Source organism: Pinus tabuliformis, chromosome 1_1 (assembly GCF_031772625.1).
Source record: "Pinus tabuliformis cultivar Carrire ecotype Pingquan chromosome 1_1, CPIR1, whole genome shotgun sequence".
In the NCBI taxonomy this organism is placed as follows: Eukaryota; Viridiplantae; Streptophyta; class Pinopsida; order Pinales; family Pinaceae; genus Pinus; species Pinus tabuliformis.
Window position 1 is genome coordinate 908,436,687 of NC_142297.1, and position 25,197 is coordinate 908,461,883.

The window sequence follows — 25,197 nt, forward strand, 5'->3', positions numbered from 1 at the left end:
TACAACTAATATATAATACATGACTAAAAGAACACCCATCAGCCCACGTGAATGGTTGGTTCATCCCTCAACAATAGATACTAGACACCAAAAATCTCTCTCCAACATGACCATGAGAAATGATATGAAATAAAATGTAGTACATGGTTGTATAATGAGATACAAGGCTATAAAATGCTTATGACATTATATACAATAGCCCAAAGATGGTTGAAACAACTCATAACAACATCAACTTGTCATGACTCATAACCTTCCTATCACCAACTCATGACAACATAAACTCAATGACATGAACACTTGAATACATGGATTCATAAATAGGATACATGACTCAAAATTGACGAATTATAATATGAAGCATGTGGTTGTTACATAATATTCAAAATTTTCAATACATGACCAAAAATCATGCCTCTCACCAGGGCATACTCAATATAATCTCCTTAACCAGCACTGCAAACATGTAGGCCAATCAATGAGATGATGAGTGATTAGCAATGTATAAATCTCATCATGTATACAACCATCCACGTTGATAATATAGATCCATATTATCAAGGAACCATCATCTAGCAGCAAATGAAGTGATAGTAGTTGTAACCAATCATCATAAGATGTCAAATAATAAGCATCAGTAACATATAACCATGAACATCAACTTAGTAGCATAAGTATATCTCATGAATTGTAGCAACAACATATGATTGTCATCTCAAATCATCCATAATGTAAAAACCAACGCATCTATATAATAGTAGAAATAAACATGTCAAAAATATGTGCATTATTTCTAGCAGGAGGCAATCATCCACTCAAAGTAGCAGAAATCAAATCAACACATCTCACATCATAAGATAAGCCTCAAACTATTACGAAACCAAACCATGGATCCATGAAATAATAAACCTAATCATCAAAACCTCCAACTAGTACCAGCATGTCATATCATTGGTAACCACCAACCATATATGCATAATCCCAACAATTAAGTAGCAACTAATAATCATAAACTTGAACCAACACTAAACTTGTAGGAAGATTTGTCAATAGTAAGACCAACAACAATGAACCATAAAAACAAATATACCAGAAGCACCATAAGCATAGTAACAACAACTAATCTCCTCAATGGTACCAACCAACAAGTCATAGGTGATTGACCATGCAATAATGTGACCAATACATCACATCATATGTAGAAAAAGCCAACAACAGTAGAAAATACATAGGCATGCATATAGAGCATAAACACCAACAACATTTTTGAATCAAAATTAATATAAAAATAATCAACCCCATCCAACTGATACAAGATTACAGAGAATCACATAACTCATACAAACTCAAGTCAATTATCCTCAACCTGTAATAGATCCTGCAATAGCCAATGTTAGATAAGTATATCATCGTAAGAAACATATCAACCTACTCCAAACAATCTCATGGACCATGATGCCATCAATAAACCATTAGAAAATGAAAGCATGGGAGATGCTCCCCCCACACACACGTCATCTAAAAAAAAAATCTCCTACAACAACAACTATTAGTGCTACAAAATCATGACAACTATTTGCAACATAATTCTCATTCAAAATTTCCAATATGGAAACACTTTTAATGATCTGTATGGAATCCATAATTCTACCATATGCTCCCCCTAATACCATGAAGGATTCATTTTTTAATGGGAGTGATTCGCTGCTCCTTTCTTCTCCAAATTTTGTGAGGTTGATCCTTGACATGCATATTCTTATTTAGCTTCTTGATTGATTGGCTCTATATGACTTTCTTACTTTGATTTGATTGAATGAACTACATGGGAAGCATGTAGTCCTTGGCCTTATGGCCCACATTATCACAAACATAGTATCTAATGTGCCCAAGAAATGTAGGAAAATTTTCAGATATTTTGTTGATCTAATTTCTTCTCCTTGCGCCATAGGTCCTATAATCAACACTTTTATAACCAAAATCATTACATAAGAAACAATACCCATAAAATAATTTTTTCTACCTGGAAACTAATGGGATTGATCTTTGAGGATGCTCCTTCTTTGGCTGCTTATTTTGATTGAAATGATTTATATTATTGTTCATGTAATTGATTGAAATGTGCCCAATTTTTTTACAGTTGAAACAATTAACATTTCTCATATCTTTCCTTGTCAAATTTATGGGCTCTTGACTTGGCACTCGATTTTTTTGGTGGTTTCTTTCATTACTGCTTGACATTTCTACTTTAGACTCTTCAACTACTGCCTCATTTGTTCTCTTGATGCTCTTTTCGAAATCAAATTCTAGTTTCTCATAGTGGATGATTCGATTCTTGAGCTGGCTACCAATCTCTTCTTCAATATTCTTTGATTTCTCCAACTGATTTTTCAAATAAAAAATATCTTCTTTGAAAATATGCTCTCTATCTTCAAGAATCTGAAGAAGTTTCTTCAAATATTTGTTCTCCATATTAAGTTCTTCTATCAACCTTGCCTGAGATTTGTTTTTGGCTTCAGCGGTCACTATTATTTTAATCTCTTCACCTCCAGGTTCCTACAAGGGAAATACACCTTCCTCACTTCTTGAGGAATCAAATTCAAAACTTTGATCATCAACTTATTGAATAACCCCAAAATCATCATCACTAGATTGGCAAGGAAAATGTCCATGACTAAAAATACCATTTCCCATACCTTTTACCAGCAGAAGAGGTTCTCCAAGTTTTGTAGCATTCTTGGATTGTTTGCATCTCTTCCTTTTCTGAGTTTGCTTCTTCTTATTATTTTCCATAATCCCACGATATTTTCTAAATTGATCAAGCTTCCCCAAGAGAACTTGGCTCTGATACCAATTGTTGGAAATTTCCTCACTACTGGGGGGTTGAATCAGTAGTGATAGAGTTTATCAACTTTTAAATCTTTTTCAAATTACTAAAACACAACATTCATTAACCCATCAGTAGATTAAATCATATATCAAAACACATGAGAACCATAAGAGATAACTAAATAAACATGCATAAGAGTACACAATATTTTTCTAGTGGAAAACCCCCTCTAGGTCAAAAACCACCCTTGTTGGTGTTGTGCAGCTCAAATAATTATATTAATCGTCAAACAATTTAGTTACATAGAATTTATATAAATGGCTACTATTAGTGAGAACTATGATCGTCATCTCACGATTCTATAGATACCCATTTGATCAAAAACCCTTGCCCAAAACCCATTTGAATTATGAAGAAATTTGTTCACTATACTTACTTTTCTGGAGCACCCACTCCACTCTTTTATTTGACCCTTGTTTCACAATATTTCAGACTGGATTCAATCTGAATCGCTCAACTAGAACAACACAACAACCTCTAAAAATATAGGCTCAAAAAAATATGATGATCTCACTAAAAAAATTCTACACAACTCACTTTGCAATAATCCCATCAACAATACATGCAAAAAAATAAAAGATAATCTGATGAAAATATGATAAGGAAACATGAAGGAAATGATCTATACAATCATTCCTACTCTTCTACCATACTACTGCGTATGATCTTGGTTGAATCATAGTTTTGCTACCATCTTCTACCACTGTGATCTACTAAAATATATTCTACATAAGTCCCTACACAATTTTCACACACCACTCTTCTCTCACTCACACTCTCCAAGCTCACACACCATCACACTTTCTTCTCAAGTGAGCCAACCAAATAGACTCAAGATCTCCATCTATTTGTAATCTTCTGTAATGGTTAAATCTGTAATCACAATTATATAATGGAGCTTCGTTCATATGCTAGAAGTCATTTGGTTCATTGCTTCTTGACTCAATCTAGCCAATAACTTCATTTACTAATGAATATTCTCTTCTAGAAGCACAATAACCTTTTTTTGACCTTTACATGATGAGTCCCTAACAAGACAAGCTAGAAAAACAAATAAACACCTAATGAGCACGTGGAATGCGGAGGAATTTTAGTTGAAGTCTCAGTCACATGCTTACACCTATGATAAATAAGTTACAATCTCTCCCACAACACAACAAGCCAACAAATGGGACTTTTATTCATTCCCACAACATTGGCATGCAAGCGACTATGGTAAAATATGACTGAAAAAATTTTTCCTTTGCTCAAATTCTGCCCAAAATTGGTCCTCTGCTTGACAATTTTTTATAAGACCTTAGGGACATAATATAGACACTGCAACACTCCAACAACGTACTATCACAACGACATCATCAACACAAGTCAAACTAGATTGACTTGAATGCCACCCATCAGTTTCTTCAACACTCAAACCATCAAGCTTCTCCACAACTACTCCAACATATGCAACCATCAATGATAGACCCTGCAACTGATCATACAAGCTAAAACCCATCCATACACACACCTAGTACCATAAACATGACTTGACAGTCTCCAATACTGTCAACTAGGTGTAGCAGCTCTACATCCTATCAAGGCATCCACACACAAGCCAACAATGAGCACTAACATCTGCAACCACCAAGCTAAGGTATGCAACCAATGCACAAGTCAAGTACCATCTCACTAGCATAAGCCCAGTACCTATACCAATCAACCATGTAGCAACTCATCCATACACACACACACACTAGAGATCATAAACCAATAAACCAATAAATAATGTACCAATCAACCATGTGGATAAACAATCACATACTATCAGGTTGATATCAATGCCTACCAACAATACACCATTGCTACTAGGTTGACATCAATTCAAACCAACAATTGAGTGATAATGCCAACACTGTTATCTAGGATCATCATCGCCTTGAACCCTTGAATTAGCTTCAAGCACCCCTCACAAATAAAATCCTATGATTTCTGAAGTTGATCATTCATAAGAAGAACCCATCTCACCCTAACATGAAGCTATTGATTCCAAGGTCACTTTTAAAACTATTTATTTTGACCTTCCTCGAGGATACTATCAGAAGTGTTCCTTAGTCGAAAATGCATCTTCTAAAATCCTAAGGATTAGAAAATAAATTGAACATATCTTTAGAGAAAGTTATCCAAAATCAATTGGGTCATACCAAAATAGTCCCTATGTTCCCCCATCAAGAGTTCTCACAAGAGTAGAGAGTAAGAAAACTGGTCAAAGGGCACTACAATTCCCTTTTCCCACTAGAAGAAAACACCCACAAACTAAAGTAGAGACAAAACAATTTGTATCAGAAGGAGAAACTAATGCTTTTCTCAACTCTTCTCCATCACCTCAAAGTCCTACTTACCAACCAATCCCTTCACATTCTACAACTCCTTTCAGATCACTTACACCATTCCCAATCATGGCTTGTTAGAATTGGAAACTAGGGCCAAATTCCACATTGGATAGCTCATTTCATGGAGATGATTATTGCATTGAATTCCTCTTTTTTAGAGGACCAAAATCAACCTAAATATCATTAAATTTGGATAAGCATAAATGTGTTTTTGAATTTATTCCCACACATGTGAAAATTGTCAAGTTCAGCCACATCATCATGTAAGCTCATGAAGCCCAATGGATATGTCACTTGAGCCCCAACGATTTGTATAAATATGAGAGACCTAAAACCTCATTTGGCATCATATCATCTCTAACATTCTTCTCTCTCTTCATATGATTACTTCGTACAACTTATTGGCCATCTCCTTTCCTCATATGTGTGGCAAGATAAGGACGAGTTACAGGATGAATTCAAGGGCCAAAATTTCAGAGTCTGTTGCAGGTTTGATTAGCGTTGACCAGGGGTGTTTTTACCACATTTGACTGCAATTTTTGGGTCATAATTTCATTTTTGGTAGGACACATTTATTGGCATAGGAACCGTGGAATTTTTTTGACTTTGACCACAAACCAATCATAGGGTTGAACATGGGCCTGATCGCAGAGTTGACTTTAGAGTTTGACCAATTTTTACCATTATTTTCATGTATATTTTAGGCTAACTTTGACCAAAAAAGAAAGCTGAATTTGAATGGGTTTGACCGAGTTGCATAAAATATTTATTTTCTGCTGCATTGACCAACATTGACTTTCTAGTTAGGGCTAAGTTTGATTGCTATTGACTACATATTTGACAGGGTTGTTTTCATTGTGATTTGGCAATTAAATATTGACTTTATTGTACTCTATCTCGCTGATGAACATTTGATATAATAATAAGAAGAATTGATCAAAGGGTTTTCCCCATCTAGCATTTTTTCCCTAACATTTGTCAAATATGGTGTTCTCTTATCTTGGCTTGTCTTCTACATTTTGTTATTCATGTTCCATCTATAGTTACTGTCAATGTGATTTGTGGTTAATTTGATTTCTATTAGAAAACTAAATTGGAAATTGACATTGGGATGTTAAAAGGACATTGAAGTAATCATGATAAGCATAGAACATACCATTGTTAACTAAAATTAACATGGTATCAGAGCCCAGGAGAAAACAAACCCAAAGGAAGAGAGAGAAAGGAAATCACTAATAGAGATATTTTGTACAAGTCTCTGTGTCTTCTACATCCTACTTCAATACCGAGGAAAATCTCAATGAAAAATTTGACTATCATGCATGGAAAATGACTTTGGACTTGACTTTGGAATAATATGGTGTGATGGACTATGTGAAGGGAAAAGTGGTCGAGCCTCCTTCAAATGCACTAGATGTTGCTAAGACAAGGTATAAGAAAGGTGAGGTCAAAGGTGAGAAAATTATCATTGACTCCATTCAAAATCATTTGGTTGCCTATATTTATGATTTGAGAACATCTAAGGAGATGTATGATAAGTTGGTTGGGATGTTCAAAGTAAATAATGCAAATCAAATCCTCTTTCTCAAAAACAAGTTGATGTACATCAATATCGTTAAAGGGGAGTCCATACAATCCTACTTCATGAGAATAACTCAAATCAAGAATGATCTATTATCTATTGGAGAATTTATTGCTAGCAGGGAGCTCACTCTCATTTCACTTGGAGGTCTTTGAAGACCTTGGGATGTATTTGTCACCACTATTCTCAACAATGATAGGATACATGGTTTTGATGAATTATTGGCTAGATGCACTCAAGAAGAGACTAGGATGATGGAGAGAGACAAGCCCTCAAATGGAAATGAACCTAAAACATTTTCTTCTCATGCAAAAGGGAAGAATAATGTTGGTCCAAGGAGATAGGGTCAAGGATTCGAGAAGGGATTCAAGGAAGGTAGAAAAGGAAGGTGTTGCAATTACAACAAGTTCGGCCAATATGCTAGAGAGTTTCCTCACAAGAATAATTCTCCAAGGGATGATGATAAAAATAACCAAAATAATTTGAAAAGAAATGGAAACCAAAGGAACAAAAGGTTCAACAACAAAGGAAAGAGGAATGCTCCCACTGCTCGAAATGGAAATGGTTGACCTCCTAAGAGGACAAGAAATGTCAGGTATGATGAAAGTAAGGTTGTAGAAAAACAAGATGAATTTTATCTTATTTTTGCTCCATCTACTACCTCTCCTCTGAATATGTTGGATCATTGGTTGACTGATAGTGGAGCCTCAAGGCACTTCACTGGGTACAAGGAGGCCCTCTCAAATTTGGTTGAAAATAAGACTAATATGAAGATCATACTTGGAGATAAATCCACCTACCCTATGAAAGGGATAGGTACTATCACTCTTCACTTGAATCAAATTCAAACAATTAATCTTCAAGAAGTATTGTATTTGCCCAATTTGAAGAATAACCTAGTGTCTATTTCTACGATGGAAGATAAAGGCTTCAAGGTAGAATTCATTAATGGAAAGGTACATATTTGGAAAATAAACCCTAAAGATGCATTTTCTCTTGGATTTATGGTTTATGGTCTCTATCAAGTTGGAGGAAGTCATTTGGGAGCTTTGGCAAGGGATACTTCTGTTCAATCTGAGCTACGGCATCAGAGGTTCACCCACTTAGATTACAACGAATTACCTGGGGTAAGGAAGATGGTCATAGGTATGCCTAAGTTTAACATGAACCGTGAAGGTGTTTGTCAGGGTTGTGCAGCTGGCAAACATGCAAAGAGTCCATTCCCTTCTAGTGAAAGCAAGATTACTGCTATTCTTCAATTGGTCCATTCTGACCTGTCTAGTATGTTTCCTGTAACATCATTAGGAAGATACTCATATTATACAATCTTTGTGGATGAATACTCTCACAAAACATGGACATATTTATTTAGTAGGAAGGATGAAGTGTTCAAATGGTTGCTTTCTTTTAAAGAATTCATGGGAAATCAAATAGGGAAGAAGATCAAGATATTGAGGCTAACAATGGTACCTAATATGAATCAAATGAATTCAATGACTTTTGCAGAGAGGCTGGCATCAATAGGGAGACAATTGTTCCATACGCTCTTGAGAAAAATGTTGTTTCTAAAAGGAAGAATTTAACAATCATGGAAGGCACTCGTGCCATGCTCAATGATCAAGGCATTCCAAAGTTATTATGGAGAGAAGCTACCAACACTACTATATATGTTCAAAATAGGAGCCTGCATCAAGCTTTGGATTTCAAGGCACCCAAGGAAGTCTTCTCTAGTAAGAAACCTAATGTCTCTCATTTTAGAATATTTGGGTGTCCCATGTATTTTCATGTTCCTAATGAGAAAAGAAATAAGTTGGAAGCTTCTGGGAAGAAAGGAATATTCATCGGCTATAGTGAAAATTAAAAGGCATATAGAATCTATGTGCCTAGTCAGAGATATGTGGAAGTAAGTCGTTATGTCACCTTTGATGAAGACACTACCCTTGGGAAAGCTAGAGATCTCCCTATCCTAAGGAAGGATGACAATGATGATGCCGAAAAACGGGATGAAACTTTGATAGATGAGCCTATGACCAATGTTGAAGGCCTCATGGAGCCTATTGATCCACCTCCTGGTGATACCTCCTCCTCAAGGAAACGTCCACTATGGCTCAAATATACTCTTGAAGATGCTGAAAGAGATATTGCTCCAAGAGGGACATTTGATGAAAGCAAGAAGTCAAACAGGTATCAAGGTTATTTAATTGTTATAAGTACTATTGTTCAAGATGAACCATGCACGTTTTAGGAATCCATAAAACATCAAGTTTGGAAAGATGCGATGAATGAGGAGTATGAGCTAATCATGAAGAATGATGTCTAGGATGTGGTTCCTAGACCAAAGGACAAGTTTGTGGTCACTTCTAAATGGCTTTACAAAATTCAACATGGATTTTATGGGAGTGCTGAAAAATATAAGGCCAAGTTCGTTGCTTGAGGCTTCTCTCAAAAGGAAAGAGTGGACTATGACGAAATATTTGCACCAGTTGCCCAATATATCACTCTCTGATTTATCATTTCTCTCACTACCAACCAAGGATGGAGCCTACATCAAATGGATGTCAAAACTACTTTCTTGCATGGCTTCCTTAAGGAGGAAGTCTACTTGGATCAACCTCAAGGGTTTTATTTTGAAGATCGAAAGGCACATGTATGCAAGTTGAAGAAATACCTATATGGGTTAAATCAAGCCCCTAGGGCTTGGTATAATAGGATTGATAGTTATTTTATGAAGCTATGATTTACAAGGATCTATGTTGATCCGAAAATTTACTTCAAGGTTGAAAAGGACATGCCTCTCATTTTTGTCCTTTATTTTGATGATCTCTTTCTGACTGGTGCAGACGCTCTCATTTATCAATGCAAGATGGAGTTGACTTCTAAGTTCAAGATGAAGGACCTAGGACTGATGCACTACCTCCTAGGCATGGAGGTCTAGAAAAATCCAGGTGATATTTTCCTTTCTCAAGGAAAATACATTGTGAAGTTGTTAGAGAGATGTGGGACGCTAGATTGGAAAATTGTGTCTACTCTAATGGAACTAAACTTCAAGAAGCTATGTGTAAGTGTTGTTAGGCCTGAATTGGAAATCTCTTTTCAATATTGAAAACTTGTGGGGGGGCTCATGCTCTTGGTAAACTCTCGTCTACTCATATGCTTCGTTGTGAATACTGTGTGTCAATTTATGGTTGAGCCTTTTTACATACATTAGATTATTGCTAAGAATCTCTTGAGATATATTCCAATCAACTATGCATTGAGATACACTTTCGGGAATTTAAGGCTACATGGATATTCTGATGTTAACTAGGTTGGAAATATGGTAGATAGAAATAGAACATCAGGATGTTTCTTCTCATTGGGGACTGCTTCAATTTCATGGATGACCAAGAAGAAGAAATTAGTTGCATTAAGCATCAATAAGGCTGAATATATTGTTGCTAGTATGGAATGTTGGGAATTTGTCTGGTTGAGGAAGCTCCTCAGTGAGCTATTTGAGCATGTGTTGGATACCACCATGATCTATTGTGATAACCAGAGTGGGATTTTCCTTTTATAGAATCCCTTGTTCCATGACCGCTCTAAGCACATTTATATCTGGTACCACTTTATCTAGGATATGGTACAACGGGGAGAAATAAGGCTCCAACACATTGGGACTAATGAAAAGATCATTGACATTCTCACGAAGCCCTTAGGGAAGGTCAAATTCTTAGCCTTCCAAGAGAGACTTGGATTTGTGTAAGGACCCTCTCATGAGGATTCCTCTTGATTTTGACACTAATATCTAGGAACTCCTAAGGACTTGGGGTACTTCTTGGAGCTATGAGTGACCATAGGATGAGTGGTTCACCTTCCCTTATAGGTGTGTTATGTATAGGGTGAGTGATTCACCTTCCCCTTTGATACCCCATCATGGTTGAGATGTGTGTAGGATGAGTGGTTCACTTTCCACCAAGATTGATGATATATGCATAGGATGAGTGGTTCACCTTCTCCCATAGCATATGAGCAAGATAAGTGGTTCACCTTCTCCTGAGGCTTCCTAAACATACATCCTACCCATGTAGTCTAGGACTCATGGAAAGTACCTCTTATCTGGCCAATGAGTTGGGAAAAGTGGATAGGGACCATAGCACTACAGATGGACACATCGTGTACTATCGTACTCCCTATGTCTAGGATGCATGGTGTTCAACAACTTGATTTGGGTTCAAGTTTGATATGGGTTCTACCCTTGGACTGACTTCAATTAGTGGAGAGTGGCAAGGTCTTATGACTCACTTTCCATTGATTCTTATTCATTATTACATCAATTTTCAGTAGAGTTGAGATGAGATGCAAATACGGTACATGATGAAAGTATGGGATGATGATTGATGATCAAATATTGGTACGTGGAATTCTCCCTATTTGAGAGGGAGTGTTAAAATTGAAAAATAGGGTCAAATTCCACTTTGGGAAACTAATTTGATGTATATGATTATTGCATTGAATTCTTCTCTTCGAGAGGACCAAAATGGGCCTAAAGATCATTAAATTTGGCTAAGAAGAAATGTGTTTTTGAATTTATGCCCACACATGTGAAAATTGTCAAGATCAGCCACATCATCATGTAGGCTCATGAAGCCCAATGGACATGTCACTTGAGCCCTAATGACTTGTATAAATATGAGAGACCTCAAACCTCATTTGACATCATCTCATCTCACACATTCTTCTCTCTCTTCATCTGATTGGTTCGTACAACTTATTGGGCATCTCTTTTCCTCACATGTGTGGCAGGAGAGGGACAAATTACATGGCCGAAATTCTAGAGTCTATTGCAATTTTGACCAGTGTTGATCAAGGGTGTTTTGACCACATTTGACTGTGATTTTTAGGTCAAATTTTTTTTATTGGTAGGCCACATTCAAACAGGAATTGAGGCATTCTATTGATTTTTATCGTAGACCTGACCGCATAGTTGACCACAGAGTTTGACCACTTTTTTCATGTTTGTTTTGGGGTGACTTTGACTAGCAAAGAATACCAAGTTTCACTAGGTTTGATTTAGCTACATAAAGGATTGATTTTTTTTGCATTGACCAATTTGACTTTCTAGTTAGGGTTGATTTTCACTTCTATTAACTGCAGATTTGACCGGGTTCTTTTGACTGTGATTTGGCAAGTCAGTATTCACTTTATTGTACTCTATGTCTTTGTTGAACATTTGATATAATAATAAGAAGAATTGATCAAAGGGTTTTCCCCTGCAATTCGCCAAATATGGTGTTCTCTTTTCTTGCCTTGTCTTATGAATTTTGTTAGTCATGTTCTATCTAGAATTATTGTCAATGTGATTTTTGGTTAATGTGTTTTCTACTCGAAAACTAAACTAGAAATTGTCATTGGGTTGTTAAAAGGATATTGAAGTAAATATGTTAAGAATAGAACATATCATTATTAACTTAAATTAACATGTCTGGAGTAGGAGGAAGAGGACAAAAACCAAGAACACCCTATAAATGATATTCCAAGAGTGCACTATGATTTACCTAATCATATTCAGAAATTCCTCCCTAAATTCAATATTTATAATGGAGAAGCCCCTGAGGATCATATCAAAAAATTCATGTTAGCATGTAATCGTATGGGTGTAAGGAATTTGAGGATCAGTGTGAAAAGGAGGAGCCCACAAAAGAAAAAGAAGATGTTTCTTCACTAGGTAAGCCTGAAATTGACCTCCTTATTCAAAAAATTAATAAATTGAAGGAGGAAAATGATAATTTAAGAAAACAACTTACCATGGTGAAAGGGAAACTTCAATTTAGAAAAAAAATGGATTAGAAACCCTAGCAGAAGTGGCAAAAGTAATGTCACTTGATGATACAATAATGAGATTTTGTGATGGGTGTAAGCAAGTTCTAGAGGATGAATATTGTGAAATGCCAACAATTATTTCGGTTAGGGTCCAAGTTCGAGAGTAGGATGAATAATTCCAAACTGTTATTCCACAAGAACCTGCTAAAGGTGCTACTATTACACAAGAACTAGCAGTTGAAGCAGAGCGGGATGGAGAAAAATAATCTACCATTCCACAAGAAATGTTTTATGATGTTGTTATTACACAACAAACAATAGTTGAAACAAAGCAAACTGAAATAAAATTGGTCATTATTCTACAAGAAACTATCGACGATGTTGATGTCACATAAGAGCTAGAAGTTGAGGTAGGGTAGCCGGTGGAGAAATGGGATGAAGAGATGTTTCAGGAAGATTTTGAAACTGCTAGTATAGATGTAACAAAGACATCCCAGTTGAAATAGGAGGAGACATTGAAGTCGACATTCATATTTTAGGAATTGGATAAGTGGAATAAATTAACACTATCGCTGAAAGATGAAGTTATTCCTTTAAAAGAGTATCAGGGAATTGTTGATAATATGAAGAATAAATGGGTTGGAAAGCTAAAGGTTCAGGACTTGGTGAGGATACAGAAAGAAAGGAAGCAAGAACTATTACAGGTAGAAGAATTGCAAGGCGAAGTACAATTGTTATAGTAGGAAAATGAGTCTACATATGAACTTGTTCATAGTATATTAAGTTTCATACCTCCTTATCCTTGTTATCCCTTATTTCTAAAGTAGAAATGACCATATGAGGTAAGGGAGGCTCAATGCTTTCTGGAAACTCTCCAAAAGGCCACCTTTCTAGAACAACATTTACTTTGTGGATGTTATCTACATGATTATGTCTATTTTTGGGAAATAAACTTTAACCTTACACCGTATGTTGGAGATGTTCAATTAAGAATTTTTATATATTTTGTACAAAATCAAGTTAGTTAGAAGGTCGCTTGTGACATTGTAACAACTAATGAAGAAAGGGTAAAAACGACTTATCCAAAATGAGCCTGGGCCTACTAAAAGAGTTGTTATGTTGTATAACAGGATGTGGTGATATTTTAATACTAAGAAGATATCGATGGAGTTTAGCGATAGGGTTTTGGAGCATTTCCTTAGAAGTGTCAGAGGGATGAAACATGATGCATTATATGGGAATAGGCTTGGATGGAATTCTTGTAGGAAGGAGTTGAGAGATGAGGACCCTTATTATTTTTTGAATGTCATATAGGCACTATATATGGTTTCTTAGTCTGTAGAATGCATCACGATAGTGGGCGTAGTTGGCTTGGAATTAGATTCACGCTCCCTCTTATTTGGCTCCTTGCTTATCAATATCAACATCCATACCATCTCACTCATAAATTTGGAAAATTGAATTGGTACTTTCCCGAGGCTAAAAGGCAAATTTAGAGGATACTGCAAAAGCTTATAATTTTACATAATTTCACCCTCAACACATCAAAAACAATTTACAAGGGTATGCATGAGGATATGTAGATACTTAAGTTGGGGCAGATGTTGAGATGTGGAAAATGGCATCTTTTTTCATTCATTTTCCTACCTTTTTCTTACCCTTTTTGACTCTCAAAACCATACTATATTACTGTAACAACTGTTATTAACCTAAGTAAGTCTCTCTTTATACAACATCCTTATGATCTAATTATATTTGTAATTTTCCATGAAAAATACTATTTTAAGCTATTTTTATCATAAAACTGATAATTGGGTTGTTACAGGGTTTATGGTCTCTTGAGATGCTATTATAGGATTACATTTTCTAGTTTTTCCTTGCCAAGGATAGGTCCACAAGAACTTGTTGAGCATTGTTATTACACATTGAGATCTCTTTTGGATGCATTGATCTCCTTTAATCACATATGAACATCGATCTAGAAATCATGTGGTAAAATTTAGTTCGACTATCAAATGAGATATTTATGGACAACGTAGCAAAAATAGTTAGGATTTTCTATAGGATTATTGTAATTTGGAAAAGTTGTACAACTATTTTCTAACCCTAGAAATTGTTATCAAAATATAAATATGTATTCTCTATTTAGACCACATGACAATCGATAGATTCTCATGGTGATATTATCATTGTAATATGAGATTATAAAGAGGTGTACCCTCTTCCCATGCAAGAAAGATAGACATATAGATACAAGGGGGGAAGAGCACCAACATTGTAATCCTATATTTTTCATTAATGGAAATCTCAATCATTCGCGACACCATACTTTTTTGTTGACTAGCTTGTGTGTTGTATTGTGTACCAACCCCTACTAGGAAGGATGGGCCCTCCTTCTTAGTAGGGATCACTTGTTAGGAAGGTGCTATTGTTGAATAAGGAATTACTAGGGGGGGGGTGTTGAATCGATAATAGTGAAGTTCTTTCGAATTTTAAGTATAAATCTTTAACTCTTTTCACTATGGTTAGTTACTTGTGAGATATTTCATACGCAATACAAATAATCAACAATATAAGGCATTCACATGTACATACAATCCATCACATGAGAAGCATACACATATTGACATAGGTATTTTTGCATGGAAACTCAAAGGGAAAAAACCACCAATCTATTTGTTGTTATGATGTGAATTAAACACCTACTTACTTATATCAATTTGTTTGTGAGCACCGACTCATAGGAGGCACTGACCCCCTTATGATAGCAAGAACCTACTTTCCAATAGGCACCAACCTCTTATGAATGTAGGCCACCACCTACTCTAGCCATTGTTCGACCTTTCATACAATTTTGAAATTGAAAACATGGGAAAATATAAATACAAAGAAATACATCACTCTCTCAGGGGGTGAAATTATAGTTCAAGTCCTAACAATGGAACCATTTGTTGGCTTAGGGGGTCCTGACCCAGGTTCAGAGTTAGTTGTGCCAAACAAATCCCTACCCTGCTAGCCCTTTCGGCATCAATCCACAGTGCGCGGACTAAAGTCTCACCCGAAGCAGTATGGGGGGATGCTAGAACCAAGTTTTTGCACCCAGAGATCAATGTGATGTCTTTTTGGTGACCTAGATCTGCCTTCGTGCAGACCTCTATGCTCCTGTAGCCTATTGTTGTAACTTCCTTCGATCAGCCTCTAGACCTCCGCGAAGGTCTACAATTGGATTTTGCGGACCCTGAACAAGTCAATTAGCTTCTTATGCGCACCATAGATTACTCGTAGACCATTATTTTCTCAAATCTAAAAAGTGTTCGATCATTTTAACAGAAAGCGTTATAATCTTCACGTAATCACTTAACATTAATTGTGTTTAGATAACAATGTAGATCAAGTAAATTCGCGCATCAATACATCATTATTTCATAAAACCATTATTCATCACAACATAGAGTGCATTCCTACATAACATAAGTAATAGATAAAACACATGAATTTCTACAACAGTCGCCTTTATTGATATTCAGTTAAGCTTACAGACTCAATACTTTCTTGTGCACTCAACTGCAGGGGTCTGCGCACTCAACTACGGACACTACTCTAGGCCTCTACGCACTCAGCTGCAGAGCCTTTCCCTCCTCTAAGACTTCTACTCTTGTGCTAGAATTCTTTGCTCATACCCATAGACTTCTTCTTCCTCTCCTTAAACATTCCTAAGACACACCTATTTATACAATCCCATGGTCTGCGGACCATCGGTAGATCTTCAAAGCCGACTCAAGTTACAAAGAAGAAGGGTAAAACCATTTTTTATTCTTTAACTAACTACATGCTCCGCGACCACAACTTGTTGAGACTTTGCATCATTTTACATAAAAAAATTGGGTTTTTTTTACCCCGAAACTGACCCAGGGGACCCTATCCCATCATCTACTATGATCCTCTATTTTTTTCATGTCCAGTGCTAGGAATGATGCTCTCTCTCTACTGACCATTTACTTGCCATGTTGTTGCTGCATCAAACTCCTTGAGCTCTTCAGCCACATTAAACATTGGGAATGGGCTCCTGAGAGATTCCACGTGTTACATAGTATTTTGTCACACCTTCCACACTTCCCTGTGTTATACCCCGAAGTGCCCAAAACATGGAAATTATGTAGTGTACCCATCCTAATATTCAGTCCCAATCCTTCCTAAAGAATTTATGGAAACATGCCTTGAGCCTTCCCTGAGGAAATGAGCACGAAAACCTAATTTCAGGATCAACGCAATTGTGACACTGCCTACCCGTGCTGATGGCTGGTTGCACCTGTTAGCTTTGCTATGCAAAAGGATCAAAAATGGATTCAAAATGCTCTCAAAGGCTGCAAATATACCTGTAATCATGCCCAAGATCCATGTTTGCGGTTCAAATCCTCAAATTATGAAAAAAAGCTGCCCACCGATCAAAAACGTTGCAAGAGAAAAGCCCTTTGGAGGGCAGAATTACACTATCGGGAGGTGAAAATACCCAAAAAACCATATTAAAATCAAAAGCGTAGGCTTATGGATCGGCATTAATCTCAGCCATTGGATCTGGCCGATCAACGGTCCAGATCGCGTCAGCATATCGCAAGTCGGGGAAGGTAGTGGTAGCGACATGATACATCGCCGATGAGCGATCGCCGATATCGCTATCGGCATATCGCAATGGAGGACTTACCAAGGGGGCTTTATTATTCACCGACGAGCGATCGCCGACATCGCATCGGCGTATCGCTATCGGCACTTCCAATGGAGCATGGGCCTTTTATGTTTGCAACCCGATGGGCCGGACCCGACGACCACACAACACTCCATTACATATTTTTTCAAATCCGCGCTTGAGCCATTTTCAATGGTTTCGGGCGCGTTTTCTGTGTATTGTGAAATATGAAGAAATATAAAGGATGCCTGGCAAGCACCGATTGCGATGGGTTTTCGGATCCGAAAGGGTTCTAAAGCAATATATATATATATATATATATATATATATATATATATATATATATATATATATATATATATATATATATATATATATATATATATTTCAAATCTGCCAAAGCCATTTTTCGTGGTTTTGCGGTAGTTTTGCATATATTTGTCAACTATTAAAAAACAAAGGAGGAGCCTATTTTAATGTGAATTGCGAGCCAAAGGCGGACCCGATAGTGAATAAACCATGCCTGAGCCTTTTAAAAGTCAACTTGGAAGCAGTGATGGGCAGGAATGAATGGTTTGGGCAGCGTTTCACTGTTTTAAAGCCAAAACAGTCATGATAGAGCCGTTTAATGATTCAACAGTAGCATTTAATCAACAGTATGGCCGAGGAGGAAACATGACACCACAGATCCAGACAGAGCATTCAATGGTTATGGGTTTCACCCATATTTCATTCCACTTGCCCAAGGAGGACCGCAGAGAGCCAGAGAGGGTCAAATCTATTTAAAACTCAGACAAATTTGTATCAGAGGCCCATTCCTGAATGTAAATGTGGTTGGTGGCCATTTATGGGCTCCTCCACGCATAGCTAACAGAGAGATTGTGTAATGAGACACCATATATACTGAAAAAATAGATGTAATCGATTGATGAGTGTTTGATGAATGAAAGCTTTGTTGTTTCCTTTAACTTCTGGAGACTGTAAATACTATGAGACCTGCAGCTTCTGGTCTGTATTTTCAACTAATACAAGCTTCTTTTGCTGTCACCTGCTCACTTTCCACTTCTCTTTCTTGTTCTAGGCTGTGCCTGCTTGCATTTGTTTGATGTACTGTGGATTTTAATATCAGAGGGGCTGTCATCCCACCTCTGTATTATATTTTAGTGGTTCATTAAAATTGCTTGCAGATTGCTATTGTTTAACATCAGGGAGCTGTCATCCTACCTGTGTGTTAAACAATAGTTTCACAGATCTTATAACTGATTGTAGCTAGCCATCACAAGGTCCTGTGCATCTGCTGGTGCAATTAATCTTCTCCATTATCATCTTTACCTTAAACTGTGAGTAGTTGGTAGTAGAAAGCCTTGTAGTTTGGGGGTCTTCACCCATGTCTGGGGATAATCATAGTAGGAGTGGTTATCTAGCTTAAATGTGCAGCATATATTCATTTATCCATCATCTTATCCAACCATAATTGTTGAATTTTTAATGTTCCTGAGCATAACTGATTTACAACCTAGGTGAGTTTCTTGGGGTGATAACATTAATTGGCGTCGTTGCCGGGGAGAGGAGAATTGGAGCTCAAGCTTCCCTGGGAGAACGACATAGTTTCAAGCTTTGATGACAGACAAGGTTTGAACACAGTATTGGTTGTAATCTTCTGTCTGGCGACTCCATTGGTGGAAGGCCATCCTTTGGCGACTCCACTTTGAAGTTCTGGCTCAGTTTGTGAGGCATACTAGAAGAAATCCACAGAAATCTCCAGCTGAACCATTGCATGACCCTGAGAAAGTTGTTAAATCGAAGAAATCATCACAGAAAGGGGCATCAGGATTAGGTAAGCCTAAAAACTTCAATTTATCTATGAAAGATGAGTTTATAACTAAAGAATTACAGCTTGAAGTCTTAGAGCCCAGCACTGTTAATAAAGAAATTCCTTCAAAGATTAGTTCAGCCCCTTGTGCAGTTAGTTCCCCTTTGAATCTCAGTCCAAAGAAAGCTTCCCATACTGTCCAAAACATCCCAATATCTCTGCCATCCATTACATTATTTCCTACTGCTCCATCTGTTACTATTCTTCCACATATTCCAAACATGGCAGGACAGCAAGCACCTACTAGGATTGAGAGGATTGTTGCTGCTAGATATGGACCTTTGGTATTGCCTGTGCCTCTAAATCCTATGCCTGTGGGAGAATATCAAAAATATATGCCTAAATTTACTGGAACAGAGGGAGTAACAACAGAAGAACATCTTGAAGCCTTTTATAGTTATGCTGATAATTTAGATATAAGTGAGAATGATGTATGGATGAGAGTTTTTGTCCAAAGCCTTGATGGAGAGGCTAGGAAGTGGTTTAGAGAATTACCCCAAAGATCCATAATAGATATTGAAGCATTAGATGATGCATTTTGGAAGCAATGGGGAGATAAGAAGGACTTGTTGTATTATCATACAGAGTTTGGAAACTTGAAAAGAGAAAAGGGTGAGTCTTTGCCTGACTTCAATAAAAGATTTAATAGAATGTATAGTAAAATACTAGCTGAGATAAAGCCTACCCCCACTGCTGCTAAACTCACATATGCCAATGCTTTTGACTCTGATTTCTGCTTATTGTTGAGAGAAAGACAATGTGCTACTCTGGGTGATATGCAAGAGGCAGCCTTGGAAGTGGAATCCAATATTTTGGCAGCAGAGAAGTTAAAGAGCCAAGTTGATAGAAGAAGGCCAAGAGGTGAGGCTTCTTCTTCCCCTACATCAACTTCAGAGCCTAAATTAGAGAAAATGACTAAAATGATCGAGTCATTGGCTGCTGAAATTTCTAAGTTAAAGGTCGAGTAGACTTCAGGCAAAACAAGGCAGCAAAACACATTTGCTCCAAGAAATCCAAACCTTTTCAGAAAAGCAAATGAGCAGCTACAAATTATGCAAAGGGGTGAATAAGCAAAAGAAGATCATAAAGTTAAAGCTCCCTTTCAGAATGTAGTCATGGAGAGGGAACAATTTGAAGAAGATGAGGATGAAATTCACTGCTTGGAGAATAAGGCAGCACTGCATTTTTAACATTGGCCAAATATGAAGAGTCATTGTTGCAAGAGCAAGACAGTCAGAGGTGGGACAGTGGTGTTGTTCTGCAATCTGGTGAGCAACAGCAAAGATATAATCTAAGATCCAATGCAAAGAATGTCAAAGAAAATGTTACACAAGAAGCAGCTGCTCAAACAGTGCCACAGAATAGCAGGGAAGGAAGACCAGCAGCTGATCCTGTCACCCTCAAAGCTCCAGTTCAAGAGGTAAAAACTGCTGATAAAGTATTCTCTTCTTTTAGTTTCGAGTCACAAATTCAGAAATTGAAAATATCCATGCCTATGGATGAGTTGGTGAAGAGTGAATTATTTAGAAAACCCATCCTTGAGGCCCTTGAACTAGAGTCTAAACAAACCTCCATTGACTCTGTCAATTTGCAAGATGACAAGCCGGCTATTGTGCTTAGCCCCATGATTGATCCTACTGATAATAGTTCTCCATCTTTCTATGTTTCATTAACCATCCATGATAAAATCCTCCACAATTGCCTGCTAGACACAGGGGCCAGTCACAATCTAATGCCTAAAACTGTCATGGAAGAGTTAGGCCTTGATATCACTAGACCTTATCATGATTTGTTCTCTTTTGATTCAAGGAAGGTAAAATGCCTTGGATTAATTAAGGATCTGGCCATTACCTTAACCCAGCTACCCATGAAAAGTATGAGGATGGACATAGTGGTGGCTGGTGTTCCTCCGAAGTTTGGTATGCTGTTGTCTAGAGGATGGATTAAGAGACTAGGTGGGACATTGCAGAATGATCTATCTTATGGAACTTTTCCAGTGTTTTGAGGAGAAAGCAGGAGGTTGTATTTAGCGATGAGAAGAATCCTACAAACCATCCCATATATGCAGTGGACACTGACTTTAGAGCTTGAATTCTCCAAATAGAAGAATCTCAGAACGCTACATTGTAGATCAGGAAACCAACAGCTCAGGCTGAGCATAATACAGGAGGTTAGATTTGGGTGATGTTCTTTGATGGAGCATGTACCAAGGAGACTGCAGGATCAGGGGTGGTGCTAGTATCTCCACAATAAGAAATAGTTCAGTTGTCTCTAAAGCTGGTTTTTCAGGTGACAAACAACATAGCAGAATATGAAGCACTGCTGTTGGGCCTTCATGAAGCCAAAGATAGAGGAATAAAAAATCTGAAGGTGTTTGGAGATGCTGATCTGATAATTCAGCAAGTAAATAAAACATTCCAAGAAAAGAATCCAAGGCTGAAAGCTTATAGAGATGAGGTATGGAGAGTCAAAGAGTTCTTTGATTTTTTCTGCATTTCATATATTCCTAGAGCCCAAAATCAGCTTGCTGATTCCCTTGCTGTCTCTGCTAGTTTGTTCATCCCTCCATCTCCTCCCAAACTAGTTTATGAGGTACAAGTAAAGTATAGACCCTCCTTGCCTGATAGTGTCCACCATTAGAAGGTTTTTGATGATGATGATGAGTTAAATAGGTTCCTTCAAGTCATTGATGAATTCTCTGAAATGCAAATTGACCAAAATAATGATGCTTTGTTAGAAGATCCCAAGTCCCAACTTAGAAATAAAATTGGCAAGAATAGCATAGTCCAGCTTCCTAGTAACCATATCCCTAAGGGTCTTGTTCCTCTTGAGAGATTGTTTGACCACAATGATGTGCCTTACAAAGATGCCCAAAAAGAAGATCAGTCTGCAGTTTGCAAGCACGATATAGGAGGTCTAGGTCAGCCCAAATTCATAAATCTGTCCACTAATCTATCTCCTGATCAGAGTGCTGAATATTGCAAATTAATGAGGCAATTTGCTGATGTGTTTGCTTGGGAGTATAATGATCTAAAAACATATGACGGGAATATAATTCAGCATAAGATTCCGCTTGAGAAAGACACTATTCCTTTCAAACAGAAGCTGAGACCAATGAATCCTATGCTTCTTCCTCTGGTTGAGAAAGAAATTAAAAAGTTGTTGGCTGCTAAAATAATAGTACCTCTCAGATATTCTAAATGGGTGGCAAATCTGGTTGTTGTGAGGAAGAAGAATGGAGAAATCAGACTGTTTGTTGATTTCAGGAATCTAAATAAATGCTCCAAAAAGGATAATTATCCTCTACCAAAAATGGAGCATTTGTTGCAGCAAGTCTCAGGTGCCAAAGTAATGTCTTTTATAAACAGATTTTCAGGCTTTAATCAAATCGCCGTGCATCCAGATGATCAAGAGAAGACAACATTTACCACAGCTTGGGGCATGTTTATGTATGCTAAAATGCCATTTGGGCTGATGAATGCTGGAGCCACCTTTCAACGCGCTATGGATATAGCTTTTGTGGGAGAAAAGGATAAATTTGTGCTAATTTACCTTGATGACATAACAGTTTATTCCAGCGGCCACCATGATCATTTACAACATTTAAGAAAGGTGTTTTTGAAGTGCAGAAGGTTTGGGATTTCACTCAATCCCAAAAAATCCCAATTCGCTTTGGAAGAAGGCAAACTGTTGGGGCATGTAGTGTCTGCTGCAGGTGTTCAAATAGACCCAGAAAGAGTCAAAGAAATTCAGGCCTTGGCTCTCCCAAGATCAAAGAAGGATATACAATCTTTTCTGGCAAAAATCAACTTTGTAAGGAGGTTCATTCCTAATTTTGCTGAGCTAGTTAAGCACATAACCTCCATGTTGAAAAAGGGAGCAGAGGTAAGATGGACTGATGCAGCAAGGAAATCTTTTGATTCCATTAAGAAGACTATTATGCAAGCTCCTACTTTAATAAGCCCTGACTATAGCAAGGAGTTTCACTTGTTTTCATTTGCCTCCAAGGACACAATCGCAGCTGTTCTGTTGTAGCAAGATGAAGCAGGTCAAGAGCATCCAGTGGCCTTTTTAGCAAGAATTTGAGGGATACTGAACTAAGGTATTATATTATTGAAAAGCAGGCTTATGCTCTTATCAAATCTTTGAAAGCTTTCAGAATATACATCTTGCATTCCAAAATAGTTGCATATGTGTCTTCTGCTACAATAAAGGATGTCTTAACGCAGCCTGATGCTGATGGAAAAAGAGCGAAGTGGATTGCAAAAATGATAGAATTCAACATAGAGCTGAAGCCCACCAAGCTGGTAAGAGGTCAGGGACTTGCTAAACTGTTGGCTGAAGAAAATTGCAGGTCTTTGGACATTGATTTCTTGTTCAATGTAGCAGAAAATGGTCAAATAGAAGAGCATGAAATAGCTGAAATGCAGAGAGGACAGTTAGTGGCCGAGAACCTAGCTTCATGTAGCTGGTATGCTGCAATAATTAATTTCCTGCTAAAGCTAGAAGTTCCTTCAGAATTTTCTCAAAGTCAAGCAAGAACGTTGAAGCTCAAGGCAACGAAATATTGCATAAATGATAGCTTGCTTTATTGGAGGGATCCATCTGGAGTGCTTTTAAGATGCCTGGACAAAGAACAGTCAATCGAAGTTATCCAGCAATTCCATAGCAGCATGTATGGAGGACATCATTATTGGAAGACTACAGCCCAAAAGATTCTGAGAGATGGGTACTATTGGCCCTCTTTATTTTCTGATGCATTTGCTTTTGTTAAATCTTGTGACAGGTGCCAAAGATTTGAAGGTAAACAGCAGTTAAAATCCCTGCCCCTAAAACCAATAATTGCAAAAGGACCTTTTCAGCAGTGGGGCTTGGATTTCATTGGTGAAATCAACCCACACTCTAGTGGCCAGCACAGGTGGATATTAGTTGCCACTGATTATTTTACAAAATGGATTGAAGCAATCCCAACAAGGAAGGCTGATCATAATGTGGTCATGAAATTCTTATTAGAGAACATTTTCAGCAGATTTGGTTGCCCACATAAGCTTATAACAGATAATGTAGTAGCCTTCAAGGCAAAGGAGTTGGTGGAAATGTGTGATTCAATGGGCATTAAACTTGTTCATTCCACGTCCTATTACCCCCAAGGGAATGGTCTAGCAGAATCCTCTAATAAAAGTATGATCAGGATTATTAAGAAGCTGTTAGAGGATAATAAGAAGAATTGGGATGCCAAGCTGAAGTATGCACTTTGGGCGGATAGAGTGACCATTAAGAGATCTATAGGCTGCTCTCCCTTCAAGCTGGTATATGGTACTGATGTTGTTTTTCCCATTCAACTTACCCTCCCTATGGAAAAGTTGCTCCAAACAGCGCAGAATGAAGAAGATGATATGGCCAATAGAATCACTGATTTAACATAATTGTATCAGATCAAAGAGTAGCTAATTGAAAAAGCTACAGCACATCAGCAAAAGATCAAGGAAGTCTTTGACAAGAAGGCAAAAAGAAATGATTTGCAGGTTGGGATTTGGTTCTAAAATGGGATGAATTTAAAGAAAAGAAAGGCAATCATGGGAAATTTGATGCTCTCTGGACAGGCCCTTTCATCATTTCACAGATTCAAGGGAACAATACCTTCATACTAAAAAGTATGGCAGGAGAACCAGTCTTTGATGGCCTAGTTAATGGGCGGTTTTTGAAAAACTATGTGATTTAAGTTCTTTTGGCCTTGAAAGCTATAAATAGTGTGCTTTATTCAGTTTTTAGTATAGCTATAGTAGACTCCATGCCCAATGGAACACTAGGAATTTTGGCTAATTTGTTTGTTGCTGGAAAGGCATTGATCTGCAGGTTCTTGAGACCTAACAGGGAGGATCTCATCCCCAGAAGAAGCCAGTGTTAGCTTTGCTATGCAAAAGGATCAAAAATGGATTCAAAATGCTCTCAAATGCTGCAAATATACTTATAATCATGCCCAAGATCCATGTTTTCGGT